This window comes from Phascolarctos cinereus, unplaced genomic scaffold (genome assembly GCF_003287225.1).
Source record: "Phascolarctos cinereus isolate Bilbo 61053 unplaced genomic scaffold, phaCin_HiC Scaffold_726;HRSCAF=1367, whole genome shotgun sequence".
NCBI lineage: Eukaryota > Metazoa > Chordata > Mammalia > Diprotodontia > Phascolarctidae > Phascolarctos > Phascolarctos cinereus.
Genome location: NW_027556098.1, coordinates 37,658,391 through 37,682,733, shown reverse-complemented (window position 1 = coordinate 37,682,733; position 24,343 = coordinate 37,658,391). Strand labels below are relative to the sequence as shown.

The 24,343-nt window shown below is 35.4% G+C and overlaps 1 protein-coding gene across 2 annotated transcripts in view; it reads right to left on the bottom strand.

The window, feature by feature from the left end:
- Positions 1-13,937, bottom strand: part of LOC110212802 (multidrug resistance-associated protein 1-like) — a 102,462-nt gene extending 88,525 nt beyond the window's left edge. For both annotated transcript variants that reach the window (XM_020992883.2, XM_078146466.1), the window contains exon 1: positions 13,730-13,937. The gene's annotated coding sequence lies outside the window, so the exon portion shown is untranslated. The remainder of the gene's footprint in view (positions 1-13,729) is intronic.
- Between the last annotated feature and the right edge of the window lie 10,406 nt (positions 13,938-24,343).

Sequence of the window (24,343 nt, the reverse complement as noted above, 5' to 3'; positions counted from 1 at the left end):
AGCATGAGAGGGATATAAAAATTTCCTTGTATTTTCCTATTACTGTGTCTTATTATAATTCAATTAATTTTTTCTTTATGAAATTAGATGCTAAGCCATTTGGAACATCTAAGTTTAATACTGATATTGGTTTGTTGACCATGGCTCCGTTCAGCACAATATCATTTCCTTGGTTATATTTCATTTTATGTTGTGAATCTGTTTTGTCTGATAACATCATTGCAAATATTGCTTTTTTGGATTCACTCAATGCATATTGAATTTTATTCCAATCAATTACTTTTATTGTGTCCATACCTTTGCTCTTTAGGTGTATTTCTTGTAAGTAAAAGATTATGAGGTTTTGTTTTCTTAATCTAATCTATCTTTTGTTTTATTGGATTAATTAATCAACTGACATATAAAGTTATGGGCTAGTATCTTCTTCCATTTCTCTGTAATATTGTTTTTTTCATAATTAGGTTTTCTTATTGTTGTTCTTCCTCTTCCTCTGTAAAGATAGTGCTTTCTCTCTTAAGTTATTATTATTTAATCTACTTTAAAGCGACTCTATTTCCATAGGTTCTCTTCCTTTTACCTCTGATCTCTGGCCCATCCCATTTGTCATTCCTTTCCCTAGTTTCCACATTTTATTTAACTTAATTCTTTTTTTCTTTCTTCCTTTTATCTAATTATCTTCTTCCCCTCTTTTTCCTCTCAGTTAAGTAGCCAACTAAAATTCCCCTTCCTTTCTTCTTTTTAAATTTTTTAGGATTTAAAAAAATTTTTCTGTGCCTTTTAAAAAAATGATCTCTCATTTTCATCACTGATTCTCTTCTCTTTCTATCTTCTAGATTTTCATCCCAGTTTATTCCCATTTTAGTCCCTGTATGCCTCATAGAATTAAAGTTTCCAAGGCATCCATTTTGAGGTCTTCCTTATAAAAAGTTTCTGTGCCTTGTAGATATTTTCCACTTACACTTCCCCCTCTTTTTGTTGCTCTTTACTCTTAGAAGTATCCATTCTTGTGGGAGATAGAGAGCCTAGAAGCATTGCACACAGCATACATTTTCATGTACCTTGATTGTGTAGTTCATTACTACCCTCCCCTCAATGATCATTTTATACCCATTGTCCACAAAATCAAGTTTTCTGGGTCCATGACCTCCCACTATTCTTGTTTTAAGTTGTTTTCAGGATCTCTGCTTTCTTCTACCACTTTTAGTGTTTATATTTGATATCAACCTTTTCATACTTGGGAAAATAAAACTAAGAAAAAAAATTTGAGTACAGTTGATTTCAATGCATTAGCTCTTTCCTTTTCCTCAATTTCTATTCTACTTGGATTTGATGGTGGGAAAAACATATACCCACCACATTTTAGAATCTCTGAGCCTTAAAATCTCCAGTTATAATATAATTCAGCACAATTATAATATTCTATTTCTTACTCTTCTCTGTCCTCTTCTGATATCTTCATTATTATTATGGAATTGACAAAAATCAACATTTTTGTATAAAAAGAACAGGAAGAGTGACTATGATGCTATGACACTTCATGAAATACAACTTGATTTGCAGAGAAACATGCCAAATGTAATGAGGTAGTTCCAATCCTGGGCAGTTAACCTTGTGCCCTTCTGAACTTCCTTTTGAATATTTTAAATATGATTTATTTCATGCTCTTTTATTACTATCCACCAGTTGGGCAGCTAAGTGGTGCAGTGGATAATCAGAAAAACCTGAATTCAAATGTGACCCTGAGAAAGTCACTTAACCTTGTTTGTGTCAGTTTCCTCATCTGTAAAATAAGCAGAAGGAAATGGCAAACTATTCTAGTATCTTTACTAAGAAAACCTCAAAAAGTTTCATGAAGAGTCAGACATGACTGAAAATTAGTAAAAAAAACAAAACAAAACAAAACCCACCAACTCTGCTCCCTCAAAAAAAGCTTCTTTTATAATAAATAATTGTCATCACACACACAAAAAACTACATTGGCATTATCTTAAAACCTATGTCTTATTCTACAGCTTTAATCCAACACCTCCCTTCGTAGAATGATTCATTATGAACCCTCTGGATTTCTTATTGGTCATTAATGCAATTGATCATAATTCCTAGGTCTTTCACAGTTGTTTTCCTTTATAATTGTAACCAGATTTCCACTTAATCCTGGGTGTTTTGGTATGTTAGATTTTTCCAGTATATGTCAGTGATAAGAGGCATGTGCCCTTTAATGGATGTCATCTTGGGAACATTGTACATTAGGAGACTACCTTCCCCAAGAAAGAGGTGTATCTTCCAACTCTGCATCCATAGAGGTGATGCATGATTTCTCAAGGATGGTCAGCACTATAGGAGGGAAATAGAACTAGAGACAGTAATTTGGTCTTAGAAGAGATGAATATTAAGGGCAGCCTTGGACATAGGGCAACCCCAATCATAAGATATACTTCCATTCCATATTGATTCCATCATGAAGTTTCATGAAGTTTCAAAAACTTAGACACAGAAGAAAAAAAGGAAGATGAAATAAGATCTACATATACAATAATGGAGAAATGAGAGACAGAAAGGAGTTCAAATTTGTACTCTATAAACTTTATGCTACTAAAAGATTCAAAGAAAGTAAATAAGGAAGAGATTTGGATATAGACTGTGACTTAGGAAGTATAACTAAGAATAAACTAGAGGAGAAGTGAAATAATGAAGAGAACAAATCAAAAGAAAACTTGAAGCAGGTGCAAAAAAAAGAATATTATTTCATATGAACACAGACTTAGAGCTGGAGGAGACCTCAAGTACTATCTAAGTAAACCATGTCACTTTACAGATAAGAAAATTAACAATAAGTGACTCGCCAAACATCATAAAGGAAGTAGGCATCAGAAGTAGACTTTGAACCCAATTCATCTGACTTCAGAAGCAGTGCTCTTCAGGGAAGGAAGATTTGAACCATGTACTTTACTGGGTGGTGAAATAAAAGGGTAAAAATAGGAGAGAAAAATAAAGCAATGTGTGCATAAATAAACAAAAAGATCAGGAAGTTGACAGTTTAAGCAAATTCAAAGAATGAGGGATAAGGAAGGTAAAAAGAACAGAGATAGGGCCTATAGTAAAAGACTAACATAACAGTGTGAGGAATGCTCATCTCAGAAACGAAGTTCTGACAAAAGGGAAAGGATATAAAATCAATAGAAAAGAAATAGAGGGAAAAACCAAACCTAATTCCTGTAACTTAATATGATAAAATAAGAGAGTGGCAGATTGGATAAAGAAACAAAATCCAAAATTTATCATATGTTAAGAAAAATATATATATAGATCCCCCAAATAAAGGTATACAGAATGAAAATAAGTAACTAGAACAAAGTTTACTATACATCAGGTGATTCTAAAAAAGCAAGACCTGTAATCAAGATATCAGATATAGTAAAAATTTTAAAAATGCAACGTAAAGTAGAAGAGAGGTAAACTACTCTATGCTTAAATGTACCATAGATAATGAAACAATATGAATCCTAATCACATGTGCACCAAATGGCAATCATCGAGATTCATAAAGGCAAAGTTAACTGAATTGAAGAAAGTCAGAAAGTAACCCAGCAATAATAAAGGACTTTAATATTGTTCTAGACAAACTTAACAAATAAGATATACATAAAGGAAATTATGGCAGCTAAGTGACACAGTAGATAGTGTGCTGGTCCTGGAGTCAGGAAGACTTATCTTCCTAAGTTCAAATCTGGCCTCAGACATTTACTTAGCTGTGTGACCCTGGGAAGTCACTTAACCTTGTTTGCCTCAGTTTCTTTATCTGTAAAATGAGCTAGAGAAGTAAATGGCAAACCACTTCAGTGTCTTTGCCAAGAAAACACCAAATTGGGCCACAAAGACTGGAACATGGCTGAGAAATGACTAACCAACAAAGGAAAATATAGAACTGAACAAGTTGTTGGTGAATTTAGAGATGAAAGATTTATGACATCTTCCTAATGGGAACATTAAAGAATATATATTTATTTCAGGACCATCTAACTTTACAAAAATAGACCATGTGCTAGCGCACAGAATAAATTAAAAATAAATAGAAAAAAGCAGAAATAATAAACACATCCTTTATATACTATAATATGATAAAATGATAATTTCTAAAATAACCTGAGCAAAAGATATATACATAAAAATGGAAACTTAATAATGGCATTCTGAAAAATAAATGAATCAGTGAAAAAACTGTAGAAACTAAAATTATGAAGGAGAATGATAATTATGAGATTACATAGAAAATATCTAGGATGCATCTAAAGCAGTTTTCAGAGGAAAGATTCTATATCTGAAAACATTAACAAGATAGAGAAAGAACTAATGAATTGAATCTGAAATTTAAAAAAAAAAACCTAGATAAACAGCAAACTCAGTAAACCTAAAATATACTTGAAAAGGGAAATCTTGAAAATCAGAGCTAAAACAGATAAGATCTTTTGTTTCTGTTTGACTGATTCTTGCTCTCTCTCATAGTCATTAGCTTCCACTTGCCCCATTCTAATTTTTTTAATGAGTTGTTTCCTTCTATTAGATTTTGTGCTTCTTTTTCCGTTTGGCCCATTTTACTTTTTAAGTAGTTGTTAAGTGAGTTTCTGTGCCTTCTTTTCCATTTGGCCAATTATATTATTTGAAGACTTGTTTTCTAGTTAATTTTTGTCCTTCCTTTTCCAAGCTATTGACTCTGTCTTGCATACTTCTCATTTCTTTTCCCATTTTTTCTTCTAGCTCTCTTATTTGACTTTTAAAATCCTTCTCGAGCTCTTTCAAGAAGGCTTTTTTTTTTTTTGCTGGAGACCAGTGCATATTTCCCTTTGAAGTTTCAGATCTTGGTACATTGACAATTTTGCCCTCTTCTGAATTTGTGCTTTGATCTTTCCTTTCCCCAAAATAAGAATCTATGGTCATTTTTTGTTTCTGCTTTTTGTTCATGGTATTTGCCTATTTCCTGACTTTAAAAAAATGTTGAGTTCTCCTGCTGGAGTGAATGAAAAGACAGAAGAAAACATAAAATACCTCACTGGTAAAAAAGAACTGACCTGGAAAGTAGATACAGGAGAAACAATTTAAAACTTATTGGTCTACCTGAAAACCATGATGAAAAAAAGAGCCTGAACAACATCCTTCAGGAAACTGTTAAAGATAACTGCCCTAAGGTCCTAGAACCAGAGGGTAAATTAATCATCAAAAGAATCCACCAATCACCTCCTGAAAGAGATCCCAAATTGAAAACACCAAGGAATATTGTAGCTAAATTCTGAAATCATCAGATCAAAGAGAAAATACTCCAAGCAGCCAGAAAGAAGCAATTTAAATATCATGGAACCACAGTCAGAATTACGCAGGACCTTGCAGCTTCTACATTAAAAGATCAGGGGGTGTGGAATACAATATTCCGTAAGGCAAAGGAGTTTGTATTACAACCAAGAATCAACCAACCAGTGAAACTGAGCATAATCTTTCAGGGGAGGAGATGGACATTCAACAAAATAAGGGACTTCCAAATCTTCCTGATTAAAAGACCAGACAGAGCTCAATAGAAAATTTGACCTTCAAACACAAGACTCAAGAGAGGCATAAAAAGGGAATGATGAGCAGGCAGACTTCAAAAACACCCGGAAAGATGTATATGAACTGATGCAGAGTGAGATGAGCAGAACCAGGAGAATATTGTGCACAGTGGCAGCCACACTGTGTGATGACTGACTTTGATAGACTTGGCTCCTAACAGCAATGCAAGAATCTAAGACAACTCCAAAAGACTCATGATGGAAACTGCTATCCACATCCAGAGAATGAACTATGGAGTTGGAATACAGATAGAAGCATACTATTTTCTCTCCTTTTCCTTTGTTGTTTTATTTTATTGCTTCATTCTCATGGTTCCTCCCATCAGTTCTAATTGCTTTACATCATGAGTAATGGGAAAATATGCTTAATATGAATGTATAAAGAGAGTCTATATCAGATTGCATGCTCTCTTGAGGGGGATGGGGAGAGGAATGGGATGGGGAGAAACTTAAAACTCAAAATCTTATGGCAGTGAACGTTGAAAACTAAAAATAAAATCATTAATTATCAGAAATAGATATGATCAGGAAAAGAGTAGAGAAGTGGTGGGAAAAAAAAACACCCAAACTAGTACTTTAAAAAAACTAACAATGTTGATAAACCACTCTGATTTTTTTTAAAAGACAGAATAATAAAAGTTAACATAGTAGTTAATATAGCTAATAATATAAAATTATAATAATATACTATAGTTAATATAGTGTGCGTTTGCAAAAGTTCTTTACGAATATTATCTGGAGCTATTATTATCTTTGTTTTACAGATGAGAAAATGGGTTAAGTAACTTTCCTAGGATCACATAACTAGCAAGTATGTGAGGCTAGATTTGAACACAAACCTTCCTGAATTCAAGCCCAGTCATTGATCCACTGTGTCACCTAGCTACTTATTCAAATTACCTAAATATAAATATGAATAAGAAGAAAGAATTTTCAGAACTCCCTCTATAATCATATGCCATTAAAAACCAAGAATGTAAAGGAAAATTAATACTTATAAAAATATAAAATGCTTAAAATATGATATAGTGACTTATAGTATCTTAGAAAACAAAATTACATAATTTACTATTAAGTTAAAAAAATAACCTGGTCCTGATAGTATTAAGTGTGAATTTCATGCAAATCAAAACAACCCTGAGGTTTCACATTGCATCCAGTATATGGACAAATATGACAAAGCAAGGGCATAGTCATTGTTAGAGAGGTTATACAAAGACAGGAACACTAATCTAGAACTGGTAGAATTGTGAATTGGTCCAACCATTCTGAAAAGCAATTTGGAATCATTCTACAAGTGAGAAATGATCACACCCTTTGACTAAGAGGTCCCACTACACACATACACCTCTGGGAGGTCAGGAATATAAAAAAATAACCCCACTTGATCATAAATATCCAAATTAACCATAGAGGACATATGAAGAAAGATATAATTTGAATCCAGAGAAAGAACTGATAAATAGAAGTATGTATAGAATAATTTTACACATATATATATATATATACACACACATATACATACATACATACATACACATATAGTGTGTATGTATATATGTATACATATGCATACATATAAATATATGCATATATTTATATGTACACATATGTGTGTATATAAATATATGTATGTATATATTTATATACACACATCTACATGCACCTATTTATGTATAATGGTAGCCATTTCTACATCTCTAGGGTGGGGGGAAGGAAAAAGGGTGAAAAAGAAATTTAGAATAACTTTATTATATATTTAAAAGGAACAACAAGTTGTGCATAATAGGTTTGCAGTTTCATGTGCAACTATCTTTTTTTAAATTCTACTAGGTTATAGAAAATAAAAAAAGAAAAGAAAAAATAAACCCACATACACCAAAATATATATAGGCACACTCCTTATAGTAGAAAAGAACTGGAAAAAAGTAAATGTTCATAGATTGGGGAATGACCAAACAAACTGGTTTGCTTGAATGTAATGAAATTTACTTCACCGTAAGAAACAATGTATAACAAAGTTAACCAATTGGAAAATAGGTACAAAATCTTAAGGAAGAAAATAACCCCTTGAAAACTAGAATTCGGAAAGAGGAATCCAATGACATTATAAAACACCAAGAAATAATACAACTAGGAAAAAAAAGAAGAGAATCTGAAAGATTCCATTAGAAAATGTTTTGGAGAACAGATCAAGGAGAGGCAACATAAGAATTGTCAGACTACCTGAAAGTTATGATCAGAAAAAGAATCTAGATAACAATATTACAAGAAATTATTAAGGAAAATTGCTCTGGAGCTCTAGAACAAGGGGATAAAATAGAAATAGGAAAAAAAATCTACTGCTCCCCACCTGAAAGAAATCCCAGGAGGAAAACTTACAGGAATGTCATAGCCAAGTTTCAAAATTTCCGCATTAGGGAGAAAATATTACAAGCAACATGAAAAACAGAATTTAAATAGGATTTCACAAGACCCAGCAGCTTCTACTCTAAAAGACCATATAAGTCTTAGAACATTGTATTTCAAAGAGCAAAAGAGCTCAGGTTGCATCCAAGAATAACTTACCCAGCAAAGCTGAGTATACTCCTGAATGAAAAAAAAATAGACATTTGACGAACTGAAAGATTTTCAGGTATTTATAACAAAAAGAACATAACTCATTGGAAAATTCAATATAAAAGATCCAGAAGAAATATAAGGATAACATTAAAGACTAATTTTAAGGCACTCATTATGGTAAAAAATGTTTACTTATATGAAAATGTTATCAGTATTCTTAAAACTGTCGTTGTTACTAAGGTAATTTGAAAGAAAGGTTGGGGCTGAGTTGCGTATGATGAGGTGGTTCTAAAAAAACAAAATTGGGGAGGAAAAGGTAAAAGGGAAACATAAAAATGGGGTATGAAAGGAAGAACTAATACAGAGGAAGCAGGTGAGGGTGGAGGGCTGGTAATGTTGGAACCTTACTCATCTGGGTTGAAGAGAAAGCATGTACATCTTAAAGGGTGTAGAAGTCTTCTGAACGTGTTGAGAGATGAGAAAACTGGGGACAGGGTAGGGGAGGAAGTTTAAGGGGGGTGTTTAAATTGGGATTTGGGAGATTAGAGGGAGAGATGGGAGGATTTTGGAGGGATGTGTGGATTGAGATTGAGTGATGTGAGAAGGGGATGGGGGGATTCTTAGAGGGGTTGGTCAAGTTGGGGGGAAAAGTGGAGGGGTAAGATAAGGTAATGGGGTAGGGTAAAAAGAGAAAATAGTGAGTAAAAATAAGATCAAGGAAAATTCACAAATAGGAATTATAACTTAGAATGTGAATGGCATGTTCATAACAGCTCTCTTTGTGGTGGCAAAGAACTGGAAACTGCAGGGATCCCCATCAATTAGGGAATGACTCAATAAGTTGTGCTGTATGGTTGTGATGGAATATTACTGTGCTATAAGAAATGATGAACTCATTGATCTTAAAAAGGCATGAAAAGACTTGTATGAAATGATGAAGAGCAAAGTGAGCAGAACCAAGAGAATATCGCATATAGTGACAGAATACTGTTTTAAGAATGACTTTGAGCAACTAAGTCATTCATTTTAACTATTATGAATACACAAATTAAAAAGAAATGACATATGAAGAGAGAAATGCTATCTGCATCCAGAGAAAGAACTGATAAGTAGAAGTATGTATGGAATAATTTTATACACACACACGCACACACACACACATGCCTTTTTGTGTCTAATGGTAATCATCTCTAGGGCAGGGTTGGGAGAAGGAAAGCAAAAAAGGAAAAAAAAAGAAATATCCATTATTATGTTTTTGTAGTATTTGGAGGGAATAGCAAGTTGTACGTTGTAGATTTGCAGTTCCATGTGCAATCATCTTTTTTTTTATTGTACTGTGTTATGGACATGCTTGTTTTGTTCCCTGAGTTGAAAATAAAATAAAATTTTAAAAATAAGTTATAGCAATTTTAATTTACTTTTTATTCTGAACTTATCAACAAAATGCAAAGATTGAAGATACAAAAAAGGAACAAGGATTGTATAAGAAACTGTGAACTTCTGTTTTGTACAGTTTTTAAAAGACATGTAAATATTATATTTAGCAAACTGAATTAAAAATTGCTCTTAAAAAAGAAACAATGTATTTGAAGAACATAGAGAAGCATGGAAAGACTTACATGATTTGATGCCAAGAAAAACAACATACACATTTTAAAAGGAAATAATAACAATTCCAAAGTGAAACTGAAAGATGTATACTTTTAGTAACCAAACTTGATTACAAAGAAGAACTGAGAAAATGTATTTTTGCCTTCTTACATTGAAGGGGTAAGAGCTCTGGGTATTAAACAATGGGGCTCTAATGTGTTATATAGTTTTGTTTAATTATTTTTTCCCTTCCCTCTTATTTTTTGTTATCGATTACGACTCTCTGGGGAGTGGAATGGGGATATGTATATTCAGAAATGAAAGTGATAAGAAAAAGAGTTAAAATACAATTTTTAAGAGTTCTTAAAAGAGAAAATTAAAAAGATTCCCAATGAAGCATATTAATCAGATAAGGTAACATGATCACAGATTTAGAATTAAGCATATCCTTAGAAGTCATTTAACTGAAACCCTCTCACCTCCTTTTTTTGTATTTATAGATTAAAGGAGTGAATTCTAGAGAAACTGTATTCCCAGAGTCACAGAGATACTTAATGAAAGATTTGAACTCAGATTCTCTGAGAAAGAGAAGGATAATAGGCCTGATCTGGTATTGGCACTCATATATTTTTAAGAGATCTGGAGGAAGGTTCCCAGCATAGTGGATGGAACCCTAATGGAAGACTTATGGGATGGACACAGACAAAAGTTATACCAAAAAAGAAATCATGGATGGGTTGCAATAGGTACCTTTGAAGGAAATCTCCACATCAATGAGACCACCACTGAAATATGATCTAATTCATAGGGCTATTCAAGACCATAACATGCTACATAAACATTAGTTTCTAAGATTTTTCCAAGAAAATGATATAATTTAAAATATGTATTTCAATTCCATTATAAACATGTATATCTATATGACTTGCCCATCAATATCAAGTTGATGCAGTTCAGACTAAGATGTAATCTCATCAGTGTCTATACATATTTTAGTACATTTAATACATTTATATGGGGAAGGAAAGAGAAAGGGCTTTTAGTGCTAATTGGGAAGTGTATTATGTCAAAATGAATAATAACTATAACTTTTAAAAAATAAAATAAATCAACTGATATTTATTAATATGCTGCTACTATGATGTTTAATACTAGGGATACTAAGACAGAAGTCAGACAATTCCAGATCTCAAAGGATTTGTCCATACATATGTATCAATATATAAAATATATGCAAAAAGAATACAATTCAAATTTGGGAGAGAGGTTATTAGCATATGAAAGGATGAGGATAGGTTGATAACCTAATCATAAGATTAATAGCTAAAGGAGTCTAGAGAGGTCTTCTACTTGTTAAGGTTTGTTTGTTTGTTTTTGAAGAAACTAGTGATTTCAAGAGGTGAAGGTGAGGAGGAAAAATTTTCCATGAATAGGGAAGAGATAACCTGTGCAAAGTCACAGAAAGAGGAGATGAAGTGTCTGGGCAAGTAAGCCAGTATGACTAAACTGAAGAACACAGAGGCAAAAAATGTATTAGAATGAGGGAAAGGTAGGAAGAGACTACATTGTGAAGAGCTTTAAAAGCCAGACAAAGGAGTTTGTCTTTCACCCTAGAGCTGACCTGCATATTTATAAATTCCCATAGATTGAAGTTAGGTTAGACTAGAGACAGGCTGACGATGATTGGTTGCCCCAAGTCATATGACAGCTGCCCAAAATTCTTTGGTTGGCCATATGTCGTGCAGGTTTGCCTTAGAGGTAATAGGTAGCTAGCTCCTCTTGATTATTGAAGAAGTAGAAAATGAAGGGGTTGGTACACAACATGATTAGATTTGATCTTTAGGGAAATTGCTCTGGTAGCTGTGTGGTGCTTGGATAGGAGTGGATAGAGTCTTGAGGATATTGCAATGGTTCAGGGGTGGGGAACCCATGGCCTCAAAGCCACATGTGGCCCTCTAGGTCCTTCAGTGACGCTCTTTGACTAAATCCAAAATCCCCTTAATAAAATGTTTTGTTTTGTAAAACTTGGAGTCAGTCAAAAGGATGAACCCAAGATCTAGAAGGTCACGTGTGGCCTCAAGACCATAGGTTCCCCACCCCTAAAGGTCTGAAATAGGTAGCTAAATGTAAGAGATATTGTGGAGACTGAAACTTCTTTACACATATAAGTACCAGGGACATAAGCACATATAAGTACTAAGAACATAAATATCATGTATAATGTAATATAGCTCCATAGAACTACTATGCAAAATATAAAACATTTGGAGAGGTGGAAGAGAAAGTAAGGAATTGGAAAATAAAGCTAAGTGGACCTTGTACAAAAAAAAAATTCATCAAGGAGAAGAATTTCAAAATGCATTTTGAAAGGGAAAACATTAGGAAAGGAATAGAGGACACATTCTATCTAGTGTTTTAAAATTTCTTATTTACGTCTGGTGTTGTTTTTGTGGTGGTGGTGGTAGTGGTTAAAAACCCTAAAAAAAAGTAAGTTTGGAGGACCCCTTATTTAAGATCGTCAGTATGTATGTAAATATGTGTGTATATGTAGATGTATAGATGTGTGTATGTATTCTATATATATCTATCTATTCAAGAGCCAACATTATTTGTAGTGGAAAAACACCAGAAGTTTAAAAGAATGATCTCAAATCTTTTTGCCTCTCCCCTCTACAACATCACCAATTATGGCGTGCAAAATATTTTTTTAAAGAAGTATTTGGGATCTTGAAGAGAACTTACAAAATATCTTTTTTTTTTGAGTTAAAGAAACAGAGGCTCTGAGAGTTAACATTGATTTGTCCAAGATTATATAGCTACCTCAGGACTAGAACTTGAACTCAGAACTCCTCTCTCCCAGTCTAGTAGTTTTTTGTTTTGTTTTTTTACCACTACAGCAAAATTTTGTTTCCATATTACATAGACTTCTTGCTAATAACCTCTATTTGTAAATCATTTTTTAAATTAGTTTTGTATCTACCATATTGTTTTAACCTCACAACAATACTCTAAAGTAAATAGGACAAATATAGAAACTAAGGTCCATAGATGTAGTGCTTTGACTAAAATAAGAGTTAGGACCAGAATGTCCCAGCCCTTTTTTATTTTATTTTATTTTTTTTCTAGACTATCATCTCAAGTAGCAAATCTATTAATTTATGTCATTATAAAATGGCAACAACTGAAACAATATAAGACTTGGCCTAGCAGACATAATAGACACCCCTTGCCCACATTTCTGAGTACAGTTCTAGCTTTGCTTATGATTTGGAATAACCATCCATTGTTAGACACAGTTTAACACAAGGCTAGAAGAAACTAGAGAGATGTCTACCCCTGCCTTTAACAGATAGTACTAGAATAGTAAAGTTAAGGTCACAAAAGTAGCAAGGAACAGAGCTAGGATTTTAACCCAGATTTTCCAGCTCTATAAATCCTGTGATCTGTCCACTCCAACATTACACAGTTTAAAAGCCTTGGGTTTATTTCTCCCTCTGAAGTGAATTCCCATCCCCACCCCTGTAATTTAAAAGGGTTATGCTATTGAATAGTTTCAGGGATCTCTCTGTGCCTCTCCTTTTTCCTTTGTCCCATTTTAGACTTATGCCCCTTTCTCCCTTGCCTGTGTTATAGGTTTTGTCAGTTTCAAACTTCCTTATTAGTACGGAGAGAAAGATCCGACGCCTATTGCCTTAAACATTCGTCTCTCTCATCCCCTTGCTCAACACCAAATGCATCAGCTGCGAACCCTCACATCGCAAGCGAATCTCTGGGCTAACTAAACTGCACAGTCTGAACATGGGACCTTGGTTCTTAAAACGGGGCTGAAAGGAGGCAGAAAGAGGAACATCTGTTCACAACTAAAACACCCCATTTATCACCATAGCTGGGATTGAGGAAAAATCTCTAAGTCTAAAAGTCACAGCTACCCTTAGATGAGCTTAGCCCACCCTTTCCCCTTAGGGACCAATGAGCTTTACCTTTTGCCTGAGGTCCCCGGGACAGGCTCATAGGAGACATTGCTGTTCCAGTTCCATAGCCAGGAAAACATGATCCGTGTGTGTGCGTGTGTGTGTGTGTGTTCTTCTGAGAGGAAAGAGAAAAGGGGCTGGTGCTGGTGGAAGACCGTCAAGGTCTTAATAGGAAGAAAAGGGGAAGGCAAGCACCGGCTTGTTCCCCTGCCTTCCCTTCGGCCTCCTCACCCGCCCCATTTGCTGAAAGCCACTCCCAGAAATTACTTTAGCAGGCAGCTCTGGATCCCAAGGCGGAGCTGACCTTGTCTTCAGGGATACTTGTGCTGGCAATTCCCATCCTGTTGCAAAGAAACTGTTTTCACTGATAGGTGTCTTATGGAATGAAGCCTCTTGCTTCCAGATACTTTAGAGGAATGGAAAAGGGTGATGTTGGATGTAATGATGGGAACAAAATGAGTAAAAAGCATGGAGGGAAAGGGAATATAAGAGGTCCCTTCTAAGGTTTGGTGTTGAGGTAGAAGACCAATAAAATTAACCAAATTAACTATAAAGTACATATGAAGAAAGACGCTATCTGGTTCCAGACAAAGAACTGATGAATACGTATAGAATAATTTTACATATATATGTGTATATGTGTGTATCTATCTATCTAGCTAGCTAGCTATCTACACACACCTATTTATATCTAATGGAGCCATATCAGGGAGAGGGGAGGGGGAAAAAAGGAAAAGAAATTTATACAATAACTTTATCATATATTTAAAAGAAATAGCAAGTTGTACATAATAGATTTACTGTTTCATGCAGAATTATTTTTTACATTCTATGTTATGCAAGTACTTGTTTTATTCTATAAATTAAAAATAAATATTTTTTAACAAAAAATCTCCAGGAAAAAAAAAATCTAACCATGCAATCAGTCCTCATATTCGTTGGATTCTTATTGTGGTTGAATTGCAAAAAAAAAAGAAAAAGAAAACAGAAAAAAAAAGAAAAGAAAGAAACAAGAAAAAAATACTTTTTTTCCTCCAAGGAAAAGAAAGTCTTAAAGCGCTGGATAAAAATACCCAAGGACACATAGATGGGTGAAATCATATTTTTTCAACTTCCTGGAATGGTTTATCTTTATTAGGGTTCTTATTAAGGTTCTAAATTTTATGAAACACTAAATCTGAAGGTATAACAGCTCCTTCTGCTTATTGATCACCCTATGGAAAATGACAAAACCTACATGAAGAGATCAGAAGTAATTCTGAGGGGCAGCTAGGTGGTGCAGTGGATAGAGCACCTGATCTGGAGTCAGGAGGGCCTGAGTTCAAATCCAGCCTCAGACACACAACACTCACTAGCTGTGTGACTCTGGGCAGCCCCAATTGCCTCACCAAAAAGAAAACAGTAAATCTGAAAAATAACAGATTGAACACAGAATAAATGGTCCCCATGTTCCAAGGATGAACAATGGATAGAGAAAGCACTTTTTTATTAATCTTAGCTGGTTATATTTTTATAATAGAGGACCAGCCAATGAGACTCCATGCAAGGATTTTTTCTTCCTGTGAACTTGCACCTTGTTCTCTGCTGGTGCTGCTGCCAATCTAACAGTGTGGAACTTCTGGGAGACAATTTCTAGTCAAGAGTGAGCTGTATTGATGAAAAAATCTTCTGGTTAGCTGAGGAATTGGAAGGATGAATGAGTAAGCACAGGCTGAGCCAGAACTAAAAGCATATACAAAATATTCATGAGAAAGATCTCTTATTCTCTTTCCTGGGAGTGAGGAAGAACTCTGAGATGCTGATGGATATTCCCATATCTCCATTTCCCTAGCCAGTCAAGGTATCTGCTTTTTCAAACGTTTATTTTTCCCTGTTATTGGGTGAATGAGAATCTAGATACAGAATAGACATTGTGATCTTTGAAAGGTTGAAAGAGCCAAAGAAGAAAAAATCTTGCAACTAGAGTCAGTAGTACTTTGCCAGTAGCCACAGTGGCACATTTTTGGTGAGAAGTCAACCCTGAGAAGTGAACTGCTTTACCTAGACCCAGGGTGAATCAGAATGGGATCTCTGAGCAAGCAAGGAATGACCTGTTCATCAGATATGTCCCAGCAGAAAGAAACTTGTTAGGAACTGTGTGAAGGGAGAATAGGATGCCTAGAGCCAGGAAATTGGGTTGGAAAGTTGGAGGTTGGAGGAAATGGATGATATTTCTGTACCAATCACTTCAGACTTGAGTCCACCCTTCCTGGTACAGTGCTCCTTTGTCCGGCTCTTTATTTGGGGGGTGTTTTTTTTGTACTTCTTTTCTTGCTATGCCTTCACAGAAAATAGCTGTTTGTAAGACTTAATTGATAGATAGCAACAGTTAGTTGTTATTGGAGAAATGTTAACTGATTAATCAATATTGGAAGGGACCACATTGTTCTGGAACTTGCAAGTATTAGAAGTCCCAATCTTCTCAGGCTTACCCCTAAAGCTCTGAGGGAAAAGTAGCTTTCTTCTGGAAACCCAAGCTGTGAGTGAATCAGAGAAGAGACAATGAGCAGAGAGGGGATGCTACATATTGGGGCTTCATTTGTGATAAATATTAGACCCTTCATAATTGCAAGGAACCATTGGGAAAATACTTCACTTGCGACTCATTTGTTGACTAGCTTAGTTTTTAATATCCATTAGTTTTTTTTCTCCTTTTTTTAGACTGTATTGTATACTTTTTTGGTGTGTTTTCTTACAAGTCAGATGAATAATCATGTGATTGCTTTTATTTATTTGAATACTTATTTATATCTCTTTATGTCTGTACCCACTATGATTATCTCAGCTAATATGAGAATCATGGATTTTGCTTCCCCAATATACTGGTGGTGCTGGGTTCATGAATGTTCATTTGGTGGTTTTTTTTTTTCATTTTTGCCTTTAAACTGCCCTGGACTGCTTGCCTTCTTGTGAGGTCCTTATGGCCCTATGAACCCTAGTAAGAACCCTAATAAAGATAAATAATTCCAGGAAGCTTGAAAAAAATGAAAGATGATGCCATAAATCTGTTCTACTCATTTTTGTGCTGTTGGGTGCTTTCATCCAATGTATTTAGGACTTTCTTTTCTTGGAGAAAGAAGTATTTAATTTGCAATTCAACCACAATAAGAATCCAATGAGTCAGAGAACTGATTGTAGGTGAACAGAATATGATTTGCCTGTTGGCCTAGAAAGCTGAGTAATCCACCCTATATATTTAATCCAGTTTGAGATCTGCATACATGTTTGGAAATTGCCTGTTCCTGGGTTGGTTGGTTGGTTTTGTTTTTCCCCCTTTTACTTCTCAAACTGAGTCTGTTTGTCCTATGAGTTTGGAATTCTGTTAGTTGGATCCTTGAAGGCAAGGATTCATTAGGGAAATTTCTGGTGCCCTTTGGCATATGGATCCAGAAGAAATTCGCCTATCTTACCTATAGTGCAGCAACCCTTGGGGAACTTTGGTATGTCCTATGCAAAATATGACATACAAAGATTTCGACCAAACTCTGGTTGGATGGCCTAGATAGTAAGAGAATCAGTGAAAATTTTCACCCAGGGCAGTTTGGCTTCTATCCTTAGGGTGAGGGAGTGACTTCCAGTGAATTCCAAGTCCCATATTCTTGCAGGAAGATTTACCACATGTTTGGAAGGTCATAGAGGCCAGGTTCCCTTCTGGAATAAGAAGTTTGTTTTTCTCTACATTTCTCTTTCCTTTATTATTTTTGGACTGGGGAAAGTTACTTTGAGCATCAAGATAGGCCCTTGTTAAGTACTAAACAAGCAGTAATAGTATAATAATGTTCATTATTGAATCTGCATAATTCTGTTTTTGTTCTTCAGTCATTTTTCAGTCATGCCTGACTCTTCTTGACCCCATTTGGGGTTTTCTTCGCAGAGATACTAGAGTGGTTTGCCATTTCCTTCTCTAGCTAATTTTACAGATGAGGAACTGAGGCAAACAGGATTAAGTTACTTGCCCAGGGTCAAATAGCTAGTAAGTGACTGAATCTAGATTTGAACTCATGAAGAGGAGTCTTCCTGATTCCAGTGCTCTATCCATTGTACCACCTAGCTGCCTGCATAATTCTTTACTTGGGGACGATTGTGATTTCTACCTATACATGTAGGATTATATAAGACCTGTACCATGTTGACTCTTTTCAGATTGTTTTTATGTGGCCCTAGGAAAGCAAGTGAAAGAACAATGCTTAAGTCTTTTTAGTACCCCCAGAGAACTGTCTTTATTGAGGATATGGACACTGAATTAAAGAGTTATCCGCAGTTTGCTGAGGACAACACCATTTTTACAGGGGAAGAGTGAAATATAGGAGAATGGCTAATGTTGCCCCAGTCCTCAGAGCATGAATTTTGTCTTCTTTGTAGGTTTTATGAGCATGTACAATATACACTACTTAGTTTCAATTTTACAGAAACAGCACTTCCTGGCCCACTGGGTACTTTTCTCCATTCCTGGAATCTTAGCCAAGTTGCCTCGTGGGCACGGCATAACCAGCAGATGAGTTACTCCTTTGTTCAGTTTTCAGAGCTGCCTGGTCATTTCCTTGCTGGTTTGGGTCAATCATGTCTTTCCTCAGGGCTAGTTTCTCACCAGATTCAGTTACTGCTACTACTGGTTCTAGAGGTTCTTTGCTACTGATTCCAATTGCTCCAATCTCTCTTCCAACATTTTAAAGATCAAACATTGTAGCCTAGTCTATTCCATCTCTGAATACCCATTCACCTAAGATTAGGAAAGAATAAACAAAAAGTGACAAACAAAACTGAAATAACAGAGGCCCATTGTCCCTCCCTGACCCAGAGGCCCAGTGAGAGCATCTTGAAAGGGGACTTTTAATCTCTCTTCCAATCTTTGAAGGTCAAAACATTGTAACCTGGTCCATTCCATCTCTGAATACCTATTCATCTAAGATCAGGAAAAAGTAGACAAAAAGTGACAGACAAAACAGAAATAACAGAAGCCTATTGTCCCTCCCTGACTCAGAGGCCCTGTGAGGGCATCTTCAACAAGGAGAGCACCTGTTTGAACTTTTCCTATTCTTACTCCACTCTAGCTCAGCTTCTACAGATCACCTTTGCCACCTGAGGACTTTTCATCATCACAGCCATTCATGACTAGAAATACTTCCCCAAAATTCCGTATGTTGAACTGAAAACACATAAGAAATAACTTATATATTCTGTATAACTTCAAGCAGAGCAAATCTTTAAGAACTATGTCCTCATTGAGTGGTCTGTCATTGCATTTCTTTTTATTTTATTGCATTAGCATTTTCATCCCAGATTGGAAGTATTCATACTTCCTTAGCATAAGGTGATAATATTATTTATGTTTTCTTCCTAATCTTTGCAATCATAAATGCTACTTTTATTTTTCTCCTAATGTAATATCATTTCTAAGTGTAGGTTATAGTATTTTATGCAAAATCTATGAATCTAGTGGCCTGTTATAAGTAAAAGAAAACACTAAGATAAATTTGAAAGGACATAGGAGTACATTTGTTGCTTCATCCCTAAGAGATAATTTGTTAGTTATATCTTACAGATACTTATGATCTAACATGTATCCTACCAGGGATAGTGCCTTGTACATTGTGTATGCTAATTTTAAAAAATTAATCAAATTGACATACTGATGACATATATATGATGTCATTGATATCGTTAGCAATTGGTTATAGTGGATCATGGATGAGGAAGGCAAGGACGTGGCAATAAATATGTACTCAAATCAGATGGATATGCGTATTTTATAAATTTCAATGCATTAAATGAACACAAATTATCTCTTCCTACAACACCTTAGTAGCAAGACCTATTCAGACTAATAGTGAATATGTATAAGCAAGTAAAGCCCATGACCCCTTTTCTAACTAAAGGACTCAGCTCTAGACCTAAGCTGACTGGTAAAATGTCTTGAGGGATCCTGGACTAGTGGAAGGTAGGTAGTCAGGCTCTTCTCACCCTCACTGGCTCATTTTTGTACCTGCTTGAGGAAATCTCTTAAAGTTTAGGAATGATTCATGTCTTGGGTCTCCCCAGAAGGATTAAACAAGGACCCTTCTATAAAAATACTCACTATACAAAATATCAGGTAAATGCTTTAAAACATAAGAAATGATAAATATGCATTGATAAAAACTTAAAACATGAAATGATCCTCCTATAACTCCTACTATATTTTCTCTGGAGGCTAATATTTATAACATTAAAACATGAAATATTTTTGTTGGTCTACTGAATAAACCATTCCACCTTCACCTTGGCTCTTTTTTGTATAAACAACTAACTCAATTACATCCATATTTTCTGGCAAAGCAGAACATGGGGGCTCATCTTGTAACAGTGATCATCTTCTCCTCTGAGAAGTTATTTCAGAGGTTACTTCTTGCACAGCAAGCAGCACTTGAACCCAGAAACTCCTAACCTCTCAAACTCATGGAGTTGCCACGGAGATGGTCATCTCAGGAGATCTGTTTGTTTCCCTCTTTGGCGGGGCGGGGGGGACCATAAAGGGAAAAGAGGCATATAGAGACCTATTGTCTAGTCTAAGGCTTAATTAAATAAGCCTATATATTTGTAGCTACCGTAGCTGCCATGAGGACAGAAGAGAAATCACTTTTATGTTGCATGATGATTCAGGAGAGCTCAAAGAGATGCATAATGTTCTACAGATATAAAGAGAGATAGATAGCAGAAATTATTTCTTTTAAAGCCTGTTGAGTGGGTGACTCTTTTTGCTCAGTGGCCAACTCTTTTTGGATCAGTGTACTTCCTACCAACATTACAGGGATTAAAAAGAAAAACAACAACAACCCAGCAGTCTCTGATCATGCATGTTCTTCATGAAGAAGTCTGGGAACATGTCTCATCAAAAGTAGTGTGATCATAGAGCCAGTGTTCATTCTTCCTTCCTTCCTTACTATCCCTAGAGCAGATAGGGGCAGGAGGATGGGGACTGGCTCCTCTGATTACCCCCATTATGAGTAGATAAGGATTCTACTGTTAGCTGAATTTTAAATTTGAGACCTCTGAAAGCAAAATATTTGAAGAAAGAATTTGTGGAAAAAAGAATACTGGTCTTTAGAACTCAGATCTTGATAAAAGTTATGTAAAATACAGGCATTTTGGAATCATTCATTATGATGACATTCATCTTAAATTCTTTATTTTTCCTTTTACTCCCCTCAATTCAATTATCTGGATTATTCTGTGACTCCCATAACAGATGGAAATCTAATAATTTGATTAATTAACTATTAGGGTTTTGTGGGAAAGATAATCAGTTTAATTTTGGATGTTTTCAGTTCAGGGGTTTTGGGAGATCCAGTTTGAAATGTGCAGGAAGTAAATGGTAACTGAAGTATAGGAGATAGTTGAGGGCTGAAAACAGAGATCTCAGAGTCATCTGAATGGAAATGATAATTAAACCCTTATGGCACCATATTAAGAATATTAAAAATAGAGCTGGATTAAACATTAAAATTCACCATATGTTTTTTAAATCATTTTAAAAATTTATGAATTTGTATTTTGGTTCTTAGAATAAGGTACCTCTCTGGATGCCCATCAACTGGGGAATGGCTGAGCAAGTTGTGGTATATGAATGTAATGGAATACTATTGTGCTATAAGAAATGATGTACAGGCTGACTTCAGAAAAACCTGGAAAGACTCGTATGGTCTGATGCTGAGTGAAGTGAGCAGAACCAAGAGAACGCTGTACACAATAACAGCCATGTTGTGTGACGACTAATACTGATAACCCTTCCCAGCAATACAAGGATCTAAGACATCTCCAAAGGCCTCATGATGGAAAATGCTTTCCCCATCCAAAGAAAGAACTATGGAGTTTGCATGCAGATTGAAGCATATTATTTGCTGTTTTTTTCTCTACTGTTGAGTTTTGTTTCCTCTTTCTGGTGGTTCCTCCTATTGGTCTAATTCTTACTTACAACATCATTAATGTGAAAACATGTTTAATAAGAATGTAAATGTATAGCCTATATCAGATTGTGAGCCATCTTGCGGAGGGAGGTGGGGAGGAAGGGGGAAAGAAATTTAAAACTCAAAAGCTTATGGAAATGATTTCTGATAAATCAAAATAGATTAACAAAAAAAGAATAAGGCATCTCTCCACTCTTCATTTCCTCCAACCTGGACTACTGTATTAAACTATATTACTATAATAAAATTGTATTTCTCTGAAATACCTTTGTCACTAAACCCTTAGAGGTTGCTTGCCTTTTCCCAACTGATCATGAAGTTGCTCAGCACGCTTAGGATGAGGCTTCAAACTGACAGGTCAATGCAAATTTCCTTTTCAAATCTTATCTCTTCTATTAATGTTACCTACCAGAAAAAAAAGTTAGTGAAATCTTCACAAAACTCAACAAGAATCAAAGGATAAAGGGCGTTCTGTTTAATTTTGCAGTAAATTGTACATTTTTTCTGTGGAAGAATTCAATGACTACTAGTAGTTAAACTTTCTGAACTGGAAGGCTATCACCTCAACATACCCAATTTCTCCTCCTTGTGTCACTTGAATAGTATCTTGAATCACTGCCAGGACCACAGTGAGATATTGTACAAAAAGTGTATCATTTCACCTACAAAATGCTCCTGAAAAAGTCAGACATAGGCTGAGTGATGAAATTTCAGATTGCCTGTATTTTATTATGGCAAGTGAGAATACCTATATCCCTAAAATAATAGCTCCCATTTATTTTGAATTTTAAGATTTACAAAACACTTTCTTCATAACCAAGTAAATAGGTAGCGCAAGTTTTATCATCCATATCTTTCAAGTGAGGAAACTAAGGCTCAGAGAAGTAAAGGGACTTGCTCAGAGTAAAAAGCTAGTAGACATCAAATCTGGCACTCTCTGGTTTTTTTTTTTGTACTATGTATTCATCCATTATGCCATCCTGACTTTGTAGATGCACACACACACACACACACACACACACACACACACACACACACACACATATTGTATCTTTCTTCAGCATGGCACAGAGTCTGAGTATTTAAAGACAATCCTAACAGGGCATCAGCTCTGCCAGTTGCCAGCAAGCTGGAAAGACTTTGAGTACAAACCTGATGACGTACATGGACAGGAATAAACCTAGTTAAATCTGAATAAATTCAACAGATTGGTTTCAGGGTAATTGATTTTTCAGTCACAGAAACTCTCAAAATACTTTCCACCAAGGTGCAGAAGGATTACTGTCTATGTGGAAAGTGCCCACATTGACAAAGTCACTGATTCCATTTGTTTTTCACTGATTTGTTGTTTTTAAGTCATTTTAGTCATGTCTGACTCTTCATGATGCCATTGGGTTTGTCTTGGTGAAGATATTATAGTGGATTGCTATTTCCTTCTCCAGCTTATTTTACAGATGAGGAAACTGAGGCAAACAGGTCTAAGTGACTTGCCCAGGCTCACAGAGCTAGTAAGTGTCTGAGGCCAGATATGAACTCATGAAGAGTCTTCCTGACTTCAGGCCTAGCACTTTATCCACTACCCCACCTGGCTGCCCTCTGGAAGTATTAGAATCTGTTTATGTGCGTAAAGGTACATATAGACAATGATATGTCCAAATATGTACACATGGATATAGATACATATTTCCACATATATTTGTGTATGTATCTCAAGGTGGGTTTCAGGGGTCATAATTTCCTTTTTTTTGGTAGGCAGTTGGGGTAAAATGACTTTCCCAGGGTCACACAGCTAGTAAGTTTCAAGTATTTGCTCTGAGGTTGGATTTGAACTCAGGTCCTCCTGACTTTAGGGCCCGTGCTCTATCCACTGCACCACCTAACTGCTCCCTGGGGTCATAATTTCTTAAGCTTTATCTAGGGGGATCATTTATTGACTTAAGATTCCAATTTACGACAATAAAATTTCCTGTCTGAGCAAGAAACCACTGTCTTTGCCAAAAAGTTCTCTGCTTAATAAAGATAAACTTTATTTAACACAAGGCCGAACTTTTGAACAAGTCAAATACAATGCCAGGCCTGGTGATACACACCTGTAATCCCTGCTACTGGGGAAATTTAGGTTGGTGTATTGCTTGAGTTCAGGAGTTCAAATTAGGGTTAGGGCTAATTCAGTGACCACACAAAATCCAGCACTATTATGGCTAGACCTGGGAGCTTACGGCCACCAAGCTACCTAAGGAGGGGTAAAGTAGCCTAAACTGGAAAAACAGTACAGGTTAAATCTTCTATATCACTCAGCATTGGAATTAGGATTGGATCTTCCAGAATGGGAAAATAGAAAGATATTCTAAATAAATTAATAGATGGATGGATGGATGAATAAATAAATAAATAAATGCTTCTTATTTGAGGCAGTATATTTTGCCTACTATGGCCTACTATATGCACAAAAATAATTTCATCAGTATTTCTAAAGAAAATTATTCTTCTAAAGTATTAGAATGACATGCTTGCCAATTCCAGCATATAAGCCTACTTTACAAACTCATACATGGAAATAAGGATGTAGTAATACTAGTTGTAAACAGATGCATTTTCTCAGAAAGGGATTTACTTATTAAATAATGATCCACATGACTCT